Genomic DNA, 21,449 nt, shown 5'->3' with positions numbered 1-21,449 from the left:
GTGGCGGCTCGGTGCATCTTCATTAGAGTGCTGAACTGACGAGGAAGAGCAGGCTTGAGTGTTGTTCTGCCTCGGCTGTTCCCAGAAGCCCTGTTCTTCAGTCAAAGCCCAGGGGCGGCTGATTTAACATGCCTGCTTGTTTTGAAAAACACAGAGGTGCATGTGAGCAGTCTGCTCATCACTGCCACGGATACATTAGCTCTCTAATAAAAACCTACAGTTCTTGCTTATACATCTGCTCGACTCCAAACACTAGTGCACTGCTCCACTGCTCTAAATAGGAAACTTCTAAGACAAATAAATACGATTTATTTTATTGGAGAATTAAACCCAAAAGTGATTTAAATACTCAGTGAGCTACATTTTCTCAAATGAAAGGTATTCATACTTCTTTATTATTATTAGGGCTTGACACAAACAAAACTAGTGCAAAAATAGCTTTGTGTTACGAACAACTAAATTAAAGCACATTCGATGCGACACATTAAAAACTACCATTATGATAATGATGACATGGTTGATGATGAATTCTCTATTAATGCAGTAAGTCGTGGCATTGCTCAGCAATTATAAACTACCTATGATGTCTGTGTCTAGTGGCACAATGCTTAAAAACTGAAACGTTCCCATTAAAATCAAAACTGGTTACTCTGTGAAAGCTCCCATCTGCAACACTGTTTACAGTATGATACAGCATGTGCTGTCATACCAGCCAATTCTACTCATCAGTGATCAATAGAGTTTAACTTTAGCATATTGCTAAGCTAACAAATCAAAGCTCTAACAAGCACAAGAAATAGTGCACAAGCAAAACACTGTAAAAGATTTTGGATTGCAATTTTTACTTTTCAGTATTAAATTGAACATGTAGTTTCATTCCCCATTTCTTTAAAGTCTTCGATGCCTAAAAATGCTGTCTAGGTAGGTGGCTCAGAAGGGTTTCAGACCGAACTGTTGTCATCGTTAGCGCTACTGAACTGGGGTTAATGTGTGAGTCAGGCTAACTACGAAGAATTGAGAGTACGGTTATTAATACAATTATGATTAAATATGCCACGTCTTACTGATTTGACTCCCTACTGATTCATCGATGAAACAGTGTGCTCTGCAAATTAAGAAATTAAGCAAATTTGGACTTTAATAGAAAATTAATTGATGTCGCTGAAGGCGTCAGAGCCGATATGAGGATTAATAATGAATAAAAAGCCGTTTTCCGTCCTCCTCTTCTGCTCAGAAAACCCTGTTTGGATCTGGTGCTGTGCTGAAATGTCTTGAGTCCAGCGAGGTGGAGAAACAAACCCTTGACAGGTCCCAGTGTGCCACCGCATGCGGATGAAAGCCCTGTCTGCCAGCTGGCCAAGAGTGAGTCTGCAAACAGGTGAAAGCCTCGCTGCCTACATCCAGAGATGAGATACACTTTACAGGAGAGGACAAGGAGATATGACGGTCTACGGTGCAATCAGAGTCGGAAATCAATGCACTGTTTTCTCCAGACCTTCCTGGGACACGTGAATATTCTTTACATGCAAATCATACATGCTGTTTGTGGAGTGGCTCAATTCAAATAAGAAACTGTGATTGACTGTTTGTGATGTGAAAAATGCAAAATAATGCAATACAATTCTTCAGCTTCACTTTTCACTGTCTATGTGTAAGACTGCCCTTGGGTAATTTCCTTATGTGTAAAGTTTCACAGACAGTAAGAACTTGTCTCAATGCGACTGGTGCTGGCAGCTGTGATAAAAGTGTAATACTATGTTGTACAAAGGAAAGGACACAGGCTTCAACCTCACAGAAATCCAAACATCCTTTAGAAATCTCTGAACTTCAGAAATCATTTGAGTCAAAGGACTTCAAAACATGACACTGCCAGCCTCTCTGAGAATAAAGGAGTTTAAAGTAGTCATGGGTCGTTCTTGAACGATTCATTCATTTTTAACGAATCTTTAATGTGACTCGGGACGTGATTCGTTCAGTCAGTATTCTATAAGTTCTGTACTGGATTTAGTCTAATAGTTCACCTGTTTCAGTCAATGCAGTCTGAGTCGGAAAGAGAATTGATTCGTTCAGGTCACGAGTCTTCTGGTTTTTCGAGTCATTTGTTCATCACGTGACCCCTGCAGAGACTTAATAATAATAATAACCAACTCTATTACAACATTCAGTGTATGGAAAATAACCATCATGACAGAAATTCACATAAAAAGCTACAATTTGAGACCAGAAACACAGTAACTGTGAGAGAAAATAATAATTATAAAATGATGATGATGATAATAATGACTGTGCACCCGTTTGTAAGGAAGCTTGTAAATGTATTTCTCTATCCAATGCTGTCACGTCACTGACAAAAGAAGGAACGCTATGTTAAAGCCTTTTATACAGTCTATGGTTAAAGCGTATGGGTCTGTGACGTGATGAAGGAACGACTCAAACCTGAAGACTTGTCAGACAAGAGGTGAGTTACTCACAGACTGAAGACCCAGGTAAACAATCAATTCAACTTTTCTGTTTATTACAGCATTATAGTTTTGTATTGTTTGTAGTGTGATCAACGTTTGTGTAAGTACAAGTAGACCTGATGTTAGGGAAGTAAAACCTTTTAATCATATTTTTATAAAATTACGGAAATTTACGATATGATTCGAAAAATGATTCGTTCATTTTGCTGAACGAGACTCAAAGGTTTGGTAAAATGATCCGAACTTCCCATCACTAGTTTAAAGCTTATCATCTGACAACCACAGCACTTTAAAGACACTAAAACACTTTCCTACTGCTGCTCAATACAATACTGTATACTCAATACTGTAATTAAGCTGTACCAAGAAGATACAATATTCGGTTGCACTTTGTGTCCTTCTTACAGTGTAATTATGCATATAAGTACTGAGAAATATTAATTCACTACATGTACTTACTATATATGTTAGGATTAAGTACAAATGAGTACCTTTTGAAAGGGTAACACAGCTTTTGTACCTTTTTTTTTCTTAGCGTGTATGTAATAATTCTGTTTACAACAATAATAACAAAAATACAGTCATGATAGGATTGTCCTTTGATAGTGCAGCAACATGAAAGCCTTCTGATTTGTATGCGGTTATGAGTAAACATGTTGATGGTTTTTAGCTTTCCACTAAGCATACTTTTAAATGTATTGAAAATCTATCCAAGTAAACTGTATTTCCCATTTATTCTTTTTACTTGACACCTAATGACATATGAAATCTAACTTCTAAGCTTCATAAATTGACCCTACAGAGGCCTGATCCTAGTAACCCTGAGTTAACAGCCCAGATCTTTAAACATTACACCATCATACCTTACTTTGAAAAATCGGATGAAAGAGACTAGCATGAAACATTGTGACTCATTTTTTCAGCTCATTTGGTGGTGTTTAAAGACGTCCTCTCTGAGCCCCCCCTGCGCTCCAGTGGCAGATCCTGAAACCAGAGTCGACAGCGTAAGAGCCGAGAGACACAAAGACTCTAGTGTCACTGCAGGCCGCTGATGATGGGGGGCTGGGTAATGAAAACGCAATTAAAGATAAAGCAGGAGTGCCTTCTGAGAAGCCTCTATATATTATGCATGTATTATGTCGACATTCAACACTCATTCTAATATATAATGAAATTTGTATTGGGTTTCTGTAAATTATTTTTTACCACTGCCTTAGTCCATAACAGTGCATATCTATTCCAACCCAGGCTCTCTGGAAAACACCTGCTGTGTCATTTCGATAAGATATTACGTTGCTTCGTGCGCATTTCACCACAGTTTCAAAGTTAAATGTCCAGTGAGTGGCATTAAAATGCATGTTCAAAACTTAACCATGTCCTAATTTTTATATGTCAAAGGGATACTCCATCCCAAAATGAAAATGTTGTCATTAATCACTTACCCCCATGACGTTCCAAACCCATAAAAGCTTTGTTCATCTTCGGAACACAATTTAAGATATTTTGGACTAAAACCGGGAGGCTTGAGACTGCCAAATAAATAACAGTGTCAAGGTCCAGAAAAATATGAAAAGCATTGTCCGAATAGTTCATCTGCCATCAAGGTTTCAACCATAATATTATATTATGACTTTTTTGTAAGGGAAGAAAACAAAAATAACAACTTTATTCATCAGCTGCGCCACAAGGATGCACTGTTTTCTTTCAAATCAAAGCTAAATACACATAGAAAAAGCGCATCTTTGTGGCGTGGCTGATACAGAAGAGCATACGCAGCATACAGTGTCATGGAGAGACACAGAGTAGACTGTTGACAAAGGAATTGTTGAATAAGGTCGTTATTTTTGTTTTCATCGCTTACACAGAATGCAATTACAATGATATTTCATGTGGAGAAGACCGTTCACTTTTAGACAGTCATGATTTTGCCTCCTGTTTTGATGAAATAAAGTGTTGCATTGCACCTGCAGTCATCTCTATGTGAACCAGCACACTGTTGACAACTCTCTGAGTCGCACATGGCTGGAATATGATTTCATCAAAGAGCTCTTGACCACAGCCACTACAGCCCAGCAATTTACATGTAGCGTAAAACCACCACACCATTCACACTGGGAAAAAAAACAGCTCCATCGAGAGCTAGTTGAGCCGAACAGTTCTGCTTATTCAGATGTGTACTACCACACTAAATTATCACATCAGACAGAAGACGAGCGTGTTCTCTACATTATAGTATAGTTAAACCAGGTACAGTGTGTTCCATGCACATGGCGTTTTAATATGCTTTTAAATGTGATGAGGGAAACAAAGACGAGCACTTTACTGTGTGCCAAGAATGAGTAAAAAAATGTGCTGTGTGCCAAGAAGAGGAAGTATACAGCTTTCCTGAAGGGTTTCTTTACACTGTAACAGCACCACAAATACAATTAGAACATTGCTAAAAATGTCTAGAGGACACCATAGGAGCACTTCTCAAAACACACCCAGGTTAAAATGTGGTCTGGGCAGACAGCTTGAGACCATGTTTTGAGACCAATATGCCATCTGCATATCCAGTTCAAACCATCATGCACAAAAATGTAATGTAGGGTAGCAGCACACTAGAGGTTATGACTATGTGTTTTCTATGATGGCAGCTTACGTTTTGTGTCTACAATACCAAAAATACAATCTCTGTAGTAGGGCTGCATGATAAATCACATACAATATTTAATGCGCATCTTATCAGTAAAGCTGGTTCTGTAATCAGCGGTAAATCTCCATCACCTGCGTGCTTCCACATGGAGCAGCATTAACTACACGGAGCCGTTGTTCACTGACAAGCTGCACAAAATATGATAATGTAGTTGGGCAGCTTGTCAGTGAACAACGGCTCTGTGTAGTTAATGGTACTCCATTTATGCGATTTATCGTGCAGCCCTACTATGTAAGCACCTCACTAGGTTTTGAAACTATGATGCCCAAAAATCTAGTGTATTCTTAAAAATTATTATTCCAAAACTAGGCTTTTTCAGTGATGCCATAGAAGAACCATTTTAGGTTCCCAAAGGAACCTTTAAGTGAACAGTTCCTAAATGAACTATTTCTTCTTGGTGTGATCTAATGAACACTTCTGTGCAATGGGAGGTTCCATGGATGTTAAATTGTCTTCATGGAACTGTACTGTAGATAGGGATGGGTACCGAAACCCGGTATTAAACTGTCACACACACACACAAACACACACACACACACACACACACACACACACACACACACAACAAGAACGAGCGCGGCGCACGCACATGCATAAGGGGCCATTTACATATCGTGTCTTTTGCTCGCTCAAGTTCGTTATTTCAAATGTAAGGCCGGTGACACACTGGTGCAATATTTGAAAATCGATAATTATTATTATTATTTTTTAATTACATTTATATCTGAATTTAAGTCAACATATAAACTTTCAAACATCAAAATGTCATTAATTAATATTTATTTGTGTACAAAATGACATATAAACATATTTTCCTATTCTATTTTGCCTGGAAACGCTTCCAACACGGTTGCGTGTCGCGTGAAAAATAGGTGTCGGTTCTATTTCTAGCATGCACGCGTCTCACGCAGGCAGTCTGCAAGCTCTAACCTGTTAACATGGGAGCCGAATGAAAAACGACACGCCACGTGGTTGAGACGCTTGCGCCACGCATCCAGTGTGTCGCCGGCCTAATGGAGCCGACGCGGTCGCGACACACACGCGGTGCGACAAGCTCGTTTTTTCCAGGCGCGTCCGCACCGCATCGAGTTAAAAAAATCTCAACTTTTCAGAATGCCGCAAGCGCACCGCGGGTGATGTAGCTTCCTCACCTTTTCCATAAAGAAAAGCTCAGCCAAGATGAAGGAACAGCTGATAGCTGTATGTGGATTTTTAAATTCATTTAGTAACAGTGCTACTGCAAGCAGTTTTTAGTGCTGCAAATCCATTTATCCATTGCTGAAATTTCCGCGTCTTCATGGAGAGAGCAGGTCATGGTTGCTTAGCAACGGCAGACTCCTCAGGAGAGCAAGTGCCCGAAGGCTTTGGGGGAAAAAAATCAGAAAGCAGCATGCCTTATGTTTTCAATGCGTTTTTAGACGCGATATGTGAACGGCCCCTTACTGTACGAAAACTCCTGCTTAATACAAAGAGTGACGATGGCGGAGACAGCAAAACGTTCCAAAGTGTGGTTATACTTCACTAGAGTTGATGTAGACAACGCTGGTTGTCATAAGTGCAACAAAATTTTTGCATGTAAGGGCGGAAACACAAGCAATCTGTCAAAGCATCTTTCAATAGTGCATTATGTGCAGACAGAGAAATGCAAAGTTTTCGACTGCCTAACACAACACAAAGTAACACAACACAAAGTACCGATAAGAATACCGTTAAAGTACCGGACCGTTAAGCAGTATCGATAAGAGTAGTAATACCGTGAAAACCTTAACGATACCCATCCCTAACTGTAGATGCCAATAAAGAACCTTTATTTTGAGTGTAGGTAGCTCTCGTGGTAGCTATTTTATATTAAATGTCTAGGAAGGCACATGACGGGATCTTGAGACTTCAATGCTTTAAATGCCATCTAATTTGGCAGCTTGCAAGATTTTAAAAACCACAATGCCCAAACATGCCGTCTAGACGGTTCACTATGTTTTCAGACTGTGATCACCCAAAATCCTGTCCTATTAGGCAGCTCTACTGAAGCGTTCACTTACACTGCAACACCACGACAAAAACATGGCTAACACCAAACACTATTCTAGACTAGAGGAATTGCTATTATCTCAGAGGGTGATGTCAAAATCAATGGGAATACATTTTTTGTATTTTATGTGTGATTTCATTGACAGGAGAGCAGAAACGCTGGACTGGCTCATGAACTTCAGCCTCAGGTGAGCAGACAGCTGGAGCTATCAGTGTGTGGAGATCACAGGAAGTCTGTAAAAGCATGAAAGGAAGATGTGTCTCAGTCCCTGAGGAGAAGCCTGAGCTCTCTCCCCCTCTGGCCATGAAAAGCAATCAAGAAGCTGAACAATCTCCCATGGACCTCACCTCGCTGTTTAATTACAGCGCAGCAGCCTGTCTCACTGAGCTTATCCACGGTCCGACAGAAAGACGTGCTGCAATATATGTCTCAAACAAAAAAAATCACAGCTGTCGAAAAATGAAACACGTCATGAAGCAGTGGTAGGATGTGACACATCAGAAACATAGTGTGGACAATGCAAATGATGGTAGTATATGGTTGAAATGATTGATGGGACTATTTGGGTTTTCTAATGGCCAATGGATGATTTTAATAACCATAGAGCAACTGATTTCAGACCAAATCATTGTTTGTTGCAACCTAGAACTAAATTGCTGGTTTTGCACACTATTTTCCTGTTTAATACTGTAAGCTGCATTGACACAATCTGTGTTGTAAAAAGTGTTATATAAATAAAGGTGACTTGACTTGACTTGATCAGTGATAGCTAAGATAAAAGACCGCATTTAAATGTGCATGCATTTTGCACAGTATTTATGCCAAATTTAATTTGAAGCAGATATTGCGATAGCAGGTGAGCCTATTGGTAGTTTTAGGAACTGACATAAAGTTGGTTCAGTGGCCTCATATACGATTTAACAATGATAATCTCAAAATGATCAAATTACAACCAATTAATCAGCTTTGATCTCACTAATTAACACATACTTGGTTTCTGACTCATCTAGATAGGTTCTAGCTACATAATCACTTAGCAAAACTGTTGTTGTAATGTGACTAACAAGGGATTTGTGCTGCTGCAGTAGCTTAGTAGTAAAGTAGCTTTCGGAAATCCCTTAGGCCGAGGTCCTTTTAATTAAACGCACAAAACAATACACTCACAACAACAGCGAGAACACTTGGAGTTCAACTCGAATCAATAAAAGTGAGCTGTTTCATAAAGAGATGCACGAACACAAACAAAAATAAACAAACAATGGAAATAATGAGTCAAATTAAAGGAATGCTGCATAGTGAAGGATAAATCAGAATTCAGAAGCCATAACTGGAATGTCATGGAATTTAAATTGATAGAAAACAATCACAACATGTGGAGAGAAAAAAAGAAAAATGGATGCATTCCAGCCGAGACCTTCTATTACTACACTTTAACAAATTTCTTTCTCAGGCAAATAAATCATGAATCTCGCTTTGGCTCCAGGTTCAAATACTTCATGATGCCATCTGGTCCCCTCAAAAAACATTCATCCTCATAGCCATCATCTCTGAGGGCATTGTTGTGAGGACCATAGAGAAGAAAACCAGCAGACGTTATGACTAAATGCTGGGAAAAAGAACGAAAGAGAAACACTAGCCCATTGATAGACTCGTGACTCAGTGAGTGAGCGGCACAGATTGGGCTGACAGAGAGCTCAAAACTGCCAACAGATTCAGTCGGAATGTGATTCAGTTCTTTTATAAGACTATAAACAAACAGTCGTCACAGATGATCAGATCTGCACTAACACTAGATTTCAGTCCTAAAATGCATCCTGGATCAAGTGTCTTTGACACGTCCTTACATAGTCTCCCTTCCCTGGACACTCAGTGAAGGTCAGGAGTCATCACTAGGCTCTGAGACCATCAAGTCCACAAATGGTGTAATACTCAGACAAAAAATTGTTAATGAATCCTAAAGAACTTGAGGCTGATAAGACAAATGCTGCATTTCTGTACTCTCACCAAATATGAAGTCCATGTGATGTCCCCCAAAAAACGCTGTCTAAGGAGCCAACACTTTATGATTTTACAGTAAGGCTCCCAAAACTGCCCTCTAGGTAGGAAACCAGATGTCCAAATAGATGTCAAGGAAGGCTGCTCGCTATTTTTTTTTTTTTTTGATACCATGGTGACCAAAAGCATCTATATGAGCAGTTCTTGAGACCATGATGTTCCAATGAGACTATGGTGCCCAAACACGCTTTCTACATAGGATTTAAGAAACATGCCCCAAAAAAACGCTTGGTTTTCAGACGTGTGTGTCAGAAGTGAGCAGGGTTTCATGAGCCCAAAGTAACATTACTACACACACTACGAACACCTCCTCTTCATCATATCTCATTCTACCAGCGCGCACTGTGTTGCAAGAGTCTTGCGGTGCATGCATATTGATAAAGCGATGCGTTTTCATCCGTATCTCATGCAGAACGGCACGCCAGATGACTTACCCGTTCCTTACGCTGCCAGATCAGTGCCTATTTCTAAACGCCGAGAGCTTTTAACGCCACAAAAGAGCTCGTATGTGGAAATAATTTCCGTGATCAGAGGCACTTGTGCATGTTTTCTCGCGCATCCCGGGCCTGCGTCAGAGAGCAGGTGGACGCGCCTCCCGTCAGTGATGGAGAACCGCGCGCCTCTATCGCTCCATCCCTGATGACAGCAGGAGCGTGTGATCAAATCTCCTCTGAAGCGCTCTCATCTGCTCCAGCACGTCTCCATCTGAGAGTCAGAAGCTGGATGCTGCCATTGTTCCGCGCTGTGATGGGCGCAGTCTCGTTGCGCGCTCGGCTCGTGAGAGTGAGAGTGCGCGCGCCCTCGGTGACGTGTGCGTGAGGGGGAGGTGCTACAGGTGAAAAGGCCAAAAAGTTTCCTTTTCCACTCCATCAAAACCAAATCGAACCATATGCACAGTATACACACTGTGGTTTTACTGGCTCGTATTTCTAAAGTAGGAAAATTGCGCATCATCTGACTGAATATGAGTGTTTGCAGTGCTGGGCATATTTGTATTCGTTACTAATTTGAGATTGCATGAAAAAAAATTGTTACTAATTTAAATTAGTAACGTAATTACATTACACATGTGACCCTGAACCACAAAATCATAAGGGTCAATAAATAAGAGATTAATACATTAGCTCAATAAATGATCTTTTCATTGATGTATTGTTTATTAGGATAAGACCAGTTTGGCTGAGACACAACTATTTGAAAATCTGGAATCTGAGGGTGAAAAACTACAAATAAAATGGAGAAAATCGTCCAAATGAAGTTCTTAGCAATGCTTATTACTAATCAAATATGTATGACATTTGCAAATTACTTTCATGGAACACGACCTTTACTTAATATCCTAATGATTTTTGGCATAAAGAAAAATGGATAATTTTGACCCATACAATGTATTGCTATTGCTACACATATACCTGTGCTAATGAAGACTGCTTCTGTGCTGCAGGGACACATTTATAGGTTATACAATCTGAATAATTTTACATTACTTTTGACATAAATCGTTTTTAATAGGATACTCTTGTGCCATAGTGATATAAAAATATTAAGAGAAGAAAATATATTCCATTCGTTGTTATTAACAACATTAAGTGCATTAAACATTACATTAATCAAGGTTTCCAAAACTGGGGTTAAAAAACAACAACACTGACTTCAAATAAAAATTAATTCATCTGTTCATCAGTAATTCATGCAGTGTTGAAATATTGAGAAAATAGTTCTTAAAATTGAAATTATTTTTGCAAATCCAGTGGTCAAATGCTGAATGGCTCTCAATGTTAGTGACTTGACCTCTGTGTTCACAGAACTGGAAGTCTTTCTGAATGCATATGAGCAGAAGACTATTTTAGAAAAATAAATGTAAACGATGAAAAAGAAGAATTAAGAGGATCTATAAATTCAGAATCATTTATTGCTATTGTGTAAATAATGAAATTGTGTTCTCAATAATTTCCTGACCGTCATGTTGTTCCAAACCTGTGTGAGTTCTGCTCTTCTGCTGAACATAAATGAAGAGATGTTAAGGAATAAGCCTCTAACAAGTTGCTAATAGCCACTTACAATAGTTCCATAGTGTGTTTTTTTCATGCTATGAAAGTCAATGGCTGCCAGAAAGCACCAGTTTTGAATTCATGATGGTTTGAGTCCTACAATGGTTTCCGTTTTCTATGTTTGAAAACTATTTCAAGAAAACTCATGCTATTGCATGGCTAGTCTGTAAAAGTATTAGGAAATAATCACACATATATAAAATACAGCTGGATCTATGAATAGCAGCTGATTATAATAAGCAACAATATCCTCTAAAGCAGCCTTCTGCAATGCCCCAAACGACGGGAATCGAAAAGCAGAGCATTTTTCTTGTTTTTGAAGCACATTAGTTTCAGCCTTGGTCACGTCCCGTGAACCCCAGCTGAGTGCAGCAGGATTGGAGGAAGGCCGCTCTGGTTAAGGCACTTGTAGATGCTGAGAGCCTCTTATTTCCTTTCAAACAGCATAAAAGCTCGCCCAGGCGAAGACGTCTAAGTGGAACTCAAAGAACACACTCAGGCGTTCCCAGAATGTCAGAAAATCTCCGTCGCTAATGCAGAAATTTACCATGGACATGTGATCTAAATCTGAATATGCATTTCATTTGTCTTGTGCTGCAGGTTGGGTGTAAGTTCCCGGGTTTCTCAGATGCAGGACGTGATCTGAGCTGAGGACATTCATGAGAACAGCTTGAACAGACGTAAAGCAGGATGCTATTTGTGTGGCTCGCACAAAAGCTGAGAGGGGGGCCTCGACGGGCTTTTATACGCCACTATAGAAAACCTGCAGATTCCATTTGTGAAGAACAAGAGCGAACGGCTCCAGAGCTCAGCTCATGTGACGTTGTGCGTTTTAGAAAGAGCTACATTTTCAATAATTAACTCAAATCAGATGACACTGACTACAAAACACGGCCTTTAATTACAATATATTGTACATGATCATTTCCAAGAACCCTTGCCAATGTTTGCATGCACTTAAGAATGCTATTTATATCTGCTGTTTATCAAGTCACAAAGCTCTCTCTATACGAAGTGCCGTGTTTTTTTCTCTCTCGTTCATGGAGCGAGTGCATCTTTGCTCAGCAAACATATGGATTCCAGCAGGTCACTTTGATTAAACGCACAACATCTGCTGTCATATTATTCAGCTCATATTAGCACAATCAATCATTAACCGAGATGATATAGATTCATCAGGCCTAATAAACTGCCACGAAGATACTCCGGCTTAAAAACACTATTATTTCTATTGTGAAGATGTCAAGAAAATAAAAATTGTCAGTCAACCAAATGAAATGTTTTTCATGCACTTTGAATACTTGTGCATGTAAACATCATTCAATTCCAGATATAAAACCCCAAATGACAATTTTCCATTACTGGCTAAATGTATTTCTTTAATATAGTTTTATTTGTAAACCAAATCAATTAAGTACATAATGACAAAAACACGTTTTCTTATTCAATTTTTGATTTGACTAAAATAATTTCACGTTTAATCTCATCCCTGACTGCTGTACTGTCATATTCTTCCTCTTTCTGTTGTCGTCTTTAGTTTTCGGTCACTGAAAAACATGTTTTTTTACACTATAGTGAATGGGTCAGGATACAAATAGAGCTAGCCAGCATTACATATGGGGAGAAAACTTGAACTTAAAGTTGTCCCAGATTACCAATAATACATCAGATCAATAAACTGTTGGCAAACTGAGACAGTGTGCAAAATAAAAAATAAAATAAAAATAGATTATCACAGGAAAATCAGAATCCCTATTATATTTTCGTGTATTTTATTTACATATTGTGTATCATTATGTACATATGCATATTAAAAACGACTCAGGATTTCCAGATGACATGGACAAATCTATTAAAACGGGTTTAAATCATCTTGACAGCATGTGAAAATAAAGGCCTTTAAGGGTTATAGAAGAATCCGGAAGAAGGAAACATGACCCCCTTCACACTGTTGAGGATCTCCTCCTGCAGCTTCTTGCGCTCCTCGTCTCTCTGCGACAGGCGCTCGGGGACAGGCTGGGGCCGGCCCGTGGCGCTGGGGTTTCTGCTGTTCTGTGTGCTCCACAGGTCTGCGTACAGACTGCCCGGTGTCTCCAGCAGAGCCTGATGACTGCCGCGCTCCACCACCTTCCCCTGCGAGAGAGACCACGCTGTCAATCACCTCACTTCTACATCAGCAACAGGTGGATCTGACACCGCTTAAAGGGACAGGTCACACAAAACCGTAACGTCTGATTAATGACTCGTTCCAAACCTGTAAGACCGCCGTTCATCTTCCGAACACAAATTAAGATTTTTTTTTTTTTATGAAATCCGAGAGCATTTCTGACCCTTCATAGACAGCAAGGATACTTCCAGGGTCAAGGCTCAGACGTCGCTAAAATTGTTCATGTTACATTAGGGGTTCAACCGTAATTTTGCGAAGCTAAGAGAATACTTTTTGTGCGGAAGCCACGAAAGAAAAAACAAAAAAAAGGGTTATTGAGACTTTTTTTTATCTCACAATTCACAATTTTTGTGTCTCAGAATTGCGAGATATAAAATAACAACTGCTAGATAAAAACCCACAACTGACTTTTTTTCCTGGCAATTGCAAGTTTTCATTTCGCAATTCTGAGAACAGAACTGTGAGAAGCTGCAAAGACCTTATTTATTATTCAATGGTGGAAACAGGCTTATATATTTCGTGTGCAAAGAAAACAACGATCATTTATTCAGCAATTATTCTCTCAGAGGTTACCGTCTTCTACCATTTTGGAGAGTGTCCCAGAACGCAATCATCGTTGTTCATGTTCAGGACGAAGCGCACACATGCTGAACGTAAACAACGCTCATTACGGGGAGAAATATTGCTGAATAAATTCGATTATTTTAGTTTTCTTTGGGCACAAAACTATTCTTGTAGTTTTGTAAACTTCAGGTTGAACCGCTGATGTCACATGGACTATTTTATCGATGTCCTGATTACTTGAGCCTTGATTGTGGTAATATCCTTGCTGTCTATGAAAGCTCCAGGATTTCACAAAAAAAATCCTAATTTGCGTTCCGAAGATAAACGAAGGCCTTACAGGACTGGAACGACATGAGGGTGAGTAATTAATGACATTAACCATTCTTTAAAATGCTTGCTACGGAGAGGAAAAACACAAAATCAATCCTGATCTGATTGTTTCTTCTCTTTTTCTTTGACAGACGAAAGTTTCGTGGGCAGTGTGTTAATGTGATTGACACAACGTGAGGTCGTATTCACTTTTTAGCTTTGCAGATATTTCGGACCCTTGGAAAGAAATATTAAAAAAACGACTGCACTTTTTTTTTTGATACATCAAGTAATCCTGATTTTAAATGTTTCATTGCATCCCTTTATTGAGGAAAATAAAAATTATTTGATACATTTTAATTGTTCTTGATGCATTCCTAAAGGTTTCAAATTAGGAACACATGCTTCTCTGGAATAATTAAGCACTAAGCCTCAAGTTTGAAGCCTGTATTGAATGCAATGCAATAAAATAATCTATGCCACGCTATAAATGAACAATGCACACTCTGCCTTGGGAGTGTTTCAGGAGTCCAGAGGCTGTTATTCAGCATTAAACCTGGTTTCTTTGATTGATGCCTTGATATTCAGCAGCATAAAGCCTCCTGCAGTCAGACCGACTGTGCAGCTGCATCCAAATAGGAAGAACTGGGCAAAACAAGAGATTCAGGGCCATGCCGGGGCACTGACAGAGAGACAGTGTTTGAGAAAGGTCTAAAGAGAGCTGAGGTGTGGGGGTGCATGCAGCACTGCCTCTTAAAAGACTGCCAGCAACAAAGCCAAGTATGAAATGACAAGTCAACCATGTCTCCCGGCTGTTTGCTAGATACTTGCATCAATTACGACGCCACGTTTGCCAAGCAAGACTCAAACCCTGCTAGTATTTTTAGCAGCCGTGTCACTGACAGCTCAGATCGCTGTAATTACGACCCATTTTAATACACCACAACATTTGCTTCTGTTTCTTGGATCTGAGAATATGATGTCGGTTGGTGTTTTTCCCGGCTGCAGCTGCATCACGTGCTCCACCCCCCACACGCATCCAGATTGAAAAGGTCTCCACACATAGGAGACAAACAAAGGTGTCGCTGAGCGCTGGGCAAAAGGTATTTCCACTGTTAATGAGCTCAAGATGTAAGGGCCCAGCCCCACACGCTGCCCTCTGCTCTCACTCGCTCGCTTCTGAAGCATGTGGGATGCTGACGCGCTGGAAACACAGAGGGGAAAACAGCCTCCGGGCAGTAACAGAGGCATAAAGACAGTTTAATGCAAATGCTGTGACCATGATTTTTAATCTGCGTTGAATGTGTCTTTACCGAGTTGGCTAGTGAATCTTGTCTGCTAGTGTTAAAGCTGTAATTAGATGGTGTTTTCGATTGCACATAATCAGATTACTGTTACTTTTTACCTGATTGCACAGATTCAGATTTTCCATTTTAAATATTTTTGAATTAATGTACTGTTTATCACGGGTTACTATGTCTTTAAGGTTTTGTTCATCAAATTAATTATCAACTTCTGTGCATTTTTTTTTTTTCAAAAAAACTAAAACAATATAATCTTTAAATTAATAGTTTTGCCATGAAACTATACACGCGTTCTAATTGGTTCATTTAATTCAATAATAATTTAATTCTATCATTTAATGATAGTTAAAAATTGATAGCCTGAATGCACTGTAAGTCGCTTTGGATAAAAGCGTCTGCTAAATGCATAATTTTAATTTAATTCAATGTTCACAGCCAATAAGATTCATATCATTGCCATTTACCTATAACCAGGACGAAATAAAAAAATTAACAATCTATACCAAGAGCTGTCATGGCAGGAAAATAATACGACAAAGGTATGTAATTGAAAAGTTTTTTTATTTCATTTCTCTTATAATGCAGGCACTGATATTCTCAACGCTGATACTGCTGATACAATGCAATTTGACCTGGTAAGACTTCTGTTCAGGTGCAGCTTTTTACTTCGTTTCAGGAATCTGATTACATATAAGCAGTCACTAGCGTACAGTACAACTGCAACACAGACCTGGAGCAACAAACTCTGTGTGGTGGTCCTTTCCCCATGAATGCATTGATGTTGATCCAAAAGAGACAAACTCCACACCCATTTCAAGGGCACCTTTGGAGGATACAGGATTCGTTTCACAAGCTCCTTTTTACCAACAGACTGGATCTCAAGAGCAGAACAATATACAAGGACAGCAGCGAGAGAGCTTTCTTCACCATCGCAATGAAAGAAACACAAGAGACCTTCAAATGAATGCTTTTCTCCATCTATAAACACCATACACATCTCAAACTAAACTGATCACACTTTCTATGTAACAATCCAACCATGACCACACTCTGACTCAGGGCCAAACACTATCAGGGAAGAAGGCTAATGTTTCCCTATAGGTCTCGTTCACATGACTCACATTAGGCCTAGAACACACCTCACTGTCATTCTATAATAACCTGACATATAAAGTGTACCCGGATTCTTGCTAACCACCCAAAGTCAAAGTCGCCCACAGGCTGACAGACACAATAAGTGAGTGGCACATGAATGGTGTTTTGCAACATTCATGACAACACAAACGGTATGAATCTCTCAATCAACGGAGATATGCCAGCTTTTGTTTCTCGCTCGCATTGTCTCAGCTGCAACGTCATGTCAACCATAAAACTAGTACACAAGTAAAACTCTATAGCCCTAATATATGGAGGAATCAATGCAGTCTGACTTCCATCACTGCCCATGTATTGACATATCAGAGGAACATACATTGTGTTCTCCTCACTGAGGACTACACACACACAAAAAAACCACATGATTAAAAAAGTGAATATTTATACTCCTTTATTATCATTTTAACATGTACACTAGGGCTGCACAATGTGTCGTTTAAGCATCGATATCGCGATGTGATATCGTGATTGCGATCGCGATGTCACATCGCAGGATGTGCGATGTAGGCTGTCGTAGTTGATCCGTTATTCATTAACTGTACGAACCAGCTGCTCCCGGCCCTTGTGATTCGCGGAGAGCGCGAGAGTGAGAGAGAGAGCGCGAGAGATAGAGAGAGAGAGAGCGCGAGAGATAGAGAGAGAGAGAGCGCGAGAGATAGAGAGAGAGAGAGAGCGCGAGAGATAGAGAGAGAGAGAGCGTGAGAGATAGAGAGAGAGAGAGAGAGAGAGAGCGCGAGAGATAGAGAGAGAGAGAGCGCGAGAGATAGAGAGAGAGCGCGAGAGATAGAGAGAGAGAGAGAGAGCGCGAGAGATAGAGAGAGAGAGCGTGAGAGATAGAGAGAGAGAGAGAGAGAGAGAGAGAGAGAGAGAGCGCGAGAGATAGAGAGAGAGAGAGCGCGAGAGATAGAGAGAGAGAGAGCGCGAGAGATAGAGCGCGAGAGATAGAGAGAGAGAGAGAGAGAGAGCGCGAGAGATAGAGAGAGAGAGAGCGTGAGAGATAGAGAGAGAGAGAGCGCGAGAGATAGATAGAGAGAGAGAGAGAGAGAGCGCGAGAGAGAGAGAGAGAGAGAGAGAGAGAGAGCGCGAGAGATAGAGAGAGAGCGCGAGAGATAGAGAGCGTGAGAGTGAGAGAGAGAGCGCGAGAGATAGAGAGAGAGAGAGCGTGAGAGATAGAGAGAGAGAGAGCGTGAGAGAGAGAGAGAGAGGTCATGCTTCACATTAGCTCTTAAAATTCAACAATTTTTTCACCTCTAGAAAGAACCAAACTCGACAAAACTCGACAAAAATGACATCAAACTGAAGATAAAAACAGGGGGAATCACAGGATAACTGTGAATCAGTTATTTATTTATATTTCAACAAATTTTCTACACATCTTGAACATCTGCAGCACTCTGAGCTGCAACACTGAGCACCAAAGAAGACAGCAGAACCACAGAGCAGAAATCATCCAACAACATCAACCAAGAAACAGGCAAGACACCTTCAACTACATTATTTTCAACTCTAGAAAATAATAAGATAAGAAAGAGAGGAATAACTTGTTGACTAGAGGCTAAGTTAGCACCAGAGCAGTGAGTGAGTGACAGCAGTGGCAGTTGAGAATGGAGGGAACAGCCACGCCCCTCCCCCGAACCATCACTTACCCACAGAAGATAAAGACAGCTAAAGACAAGAAAACATATAAACACAATCTACTAAAGAAAAACCCAGAGACTTTAATGGCTGACTATCTTCTAAAAGGAGACAAGTCCACTATCACCAATCTACTGCTCCACACAGAAAACTGCAGTGCTTGGCACACAGGCATCTGCAAATACTACAAGAACTTAAAAAAACTTGGGATCTGTAATGGGAGACAAATTCAAATCCATGAAGAAGGAGGAGACACTAGCAAAGCATTTCTGACTGTAAATATATACCACAATGGAACCATAATGTTTCAAGGGAATGAAGCATGTCTCAGCTCTGTCCAGGCCAACTTTCCCAGCCTCAAAGCACTGGCAGAGAGTGAGAAGCAGACAGAGAGTGCAGGCGGCCATGTTGAGCCCCAGAGATCAGGGGCGGAGCTAGAGGAGGAGGAGGAGCCCACCCTGGACTGTGACACACAGCTGGAGGAGTCTGTCACTCAGATACGGAGCAGCCTGTCCCTACAGGAGGTCGAACTGGTGGAGCTCAGAGAACTGGTGCTCTCGCAGACAACATCCAGCGAGCGCATACAACACCTAGAAAACAAACTCCATCAGCTCACAAGAGAATTTAAAACTAATGTTGAGGAGCTGAGAGGAGAAATAAAAGATCTGCAGCAGGACAGAGATACCCTAAACAGAGAGCTGAAAAGTGTCAGAGAGGAGCTGATCTTCAGAGAAAGAGAAATGCAAAGTCTGAGAGAGCAGAGAGAAACCGTCATACAGCCTGAATCGAATGCCACCCAGACAGCACAGCCAGTCCTGATGCCTCCTGAGATCCACACGCCAGCAGCACGGATGGATGCCCACACACAAGATCCAGAAAGCACACCTAGTCACATACATGCAGAAATAGTCATCTTAATGGACTCTAATGGCAGGTTTATCAATCAAAAACAGCTCTTTCCCAACCACAAATCCTCAAAACTTTGGTGCCCAAACACAGAGAGTGCCCTCCAACAACTCAACAAAGAAACACTTGGTGACCCCAGTCACATCATCATACATGTGGGAACAAACGACCTGAGAACACAACAGGAGCGAGTGGCACAGTCTGTTACACAGGTGGCAATTAAAGCAACACAGAATTTCCCAACATCGAAAATAATCATCTCCACCATCCTTCCCAGAACCGATTTCCACCCCCGCACTATACAGAGAGTCAACACAGACATCTCACGCGGATGTGCTGGACTGCCAAATGTTCATCTGGCACATCACCCTACACTGGACATTCACCATCTCCATGACCACGTCCACCTGCGTAGAGACAGTGTGAATGTGTTCGCTAAAAATCTTAAAGATGTTGCCCTCGGCCGAACCCCTGGCAGTCCCTCAAAGAGTCAGAGAGAATCCAACAACCCTCGACCAACGAGATGCTTCATCCCAGCCTCAACACACAGCGTCTTCCCGCCAAATCCACCCGAGCCCAGGAGACTCCATCGCCCCGGCCCGCTGTACCCACAGCCTGAACCCCAGCGCCCACGCTTCCGACCTCCACATCCCATACACGAACACCACCGTCAGCATCAGCAACGCCAAGACCCGAGGCCACCATACCAGCGGAGGAAACAGCCAGGACCCAGAGAAGCCCCGGCGCTGGATAACAACACCTCGACAGCGCAGAGGTCATCAGCCCCACAGCCAGATGTCCACAGACCCGAGCAGGAGCCGCTGAGCTACGCCGCAGCCCTGAGAGGCCCGAACGACACACACAGCACCAGCCTGAGGGAGATCAAGGACATGCTCAACCTCATCTGCACACGGCTGATGGACTAGGCGTGAGTAAAAGACACCAAATTCAACAGGTGCACCGATTAATATATATATATATATATGCATGTGTATATGTATATATACACATGTATACATATATAAAAAAAAAAAAAAAAAAAACACTACCAATAACAATACAAATATGTAATGTATGTATGTTTACATTTTAAACGGGTCCAAGTTGAGTTGGTTCTATTCTAGAGGAATGTAAAAATTGTTTATTGACCGCATGAAACCACTGACAATCACAGTTTGGAACATCCAAGGCATTAACTCATCAAGTTTTGGATGTAAAATCAAAACCTTAGATTTTAGGAAAAGTGTTTTAGATATGGACATAATAATCTTACAGGAAACATGGCGCAGAACTGATGAGGTCACTCTCTGTCCCCCAGGATATCGGGAAATAATCATATCATCCCAAAAACACAAAAAAGTCACACGCGGGAGAGATTCAGGGGGCATCATAATCTGGCACAAACTTGAAATTAATAAATACATCCAACTAATCAAAAAAGAAGAATATCATATCTGGCTCAAAATTAATAAACAGCTCAGTCAAACTACACGAGACATATTCTTATGTGCTCTTTATATTCCTCCCTCTGAATCTCCTTACTATGACGAGAACATCTTTGAGACCCTCCACAGCCAAATCAACCACTTCCAGGCCCAGGGAAGTGTGCTGATGTGTGGGGATCTCAACGCCAGAACAGGAGCCCTACCCGACTACACCACAGACAACGGGAATAATTATATATTTGGACAGAGCTTTCAACAAAACATAGTTAACTTTTCAAGGACTAACTCGGATGCTCATGTGAATAAATCCGGCAGGCTTCTACTTGAGCTCTGTCGAAGCCTCGGTCTGTACCTCGTCAACGGCAGGGTGAGAGGGGACTCTCTGGGGAGATACACCTACAGCTCATCTCATGGTTGCTCAACAGTTGACTACATGATCACAGACTTAGATATATTCTCTTTCAGAGCATTCACGGTCAAACCACTAACACCCCTATCGGATCACAGCCAAATTACTCTGTATCTAAAAAGGGAAGAAAATACTAACATATTCCCACAACCCAGTAAGCTGTACAACATCCAAAACATCTACAGATGGGTTCAAAATAGCACTGAACAATACCTGACCGCACTCGACCACCCCCAAGTGTGCTTACTCATGGATAACTTCAC

General features: G+C 40.9%; 1 protein-coding gene and 1 pseudogene across 1 annotated transcript in view; both read right to left on the bottom strand.

The window, feature by feature from the left end:
• nexmifb (neurite extension and migration factor b) overlaps positions 1–10,036 on the bottom strand; it is a 63,275-nt gene extending 53,239 nt beyond the window's left edge. The window contains exon 1 of the mRNA XM_059516559.1: positions 9,676–10,036. The gene's annotated coding sequence lies outside the window, so the exon portion shown is untranslated. The remainder of the gene's footprint in view (positions 1–9,675) is intronic.
• Positions 10,037–13,191: 3,155 nt separating this feature from the next.
• Positions 13,192–21,449, bottom strand: part of LOC132109296 (iron-sulfur clusters transporter ABCB7, mitochondrial-like) — a 38,962-nt pseudogene continuing 30,704 nt past the window's right edge.

The sequence above is a fragment of the Carassius carassius genome, chromosome 29 (genome assembly GCF_963082965.1).
Source record: "Carassius carassius chromosome 29, fCarCar2.1, whole genome shotgun sequence".
NCBI classification, from domain to species: Eukaryota; Metazoa; Chordata; class Actinopteri; order Cypriniformes; family Cyprinidae; genus Carassius; species Carassius carassius.
Note: the sequence above shows the minus strand (reverse complement) of the source record. Positions and strands in the feature narration are given on the sequence as shown.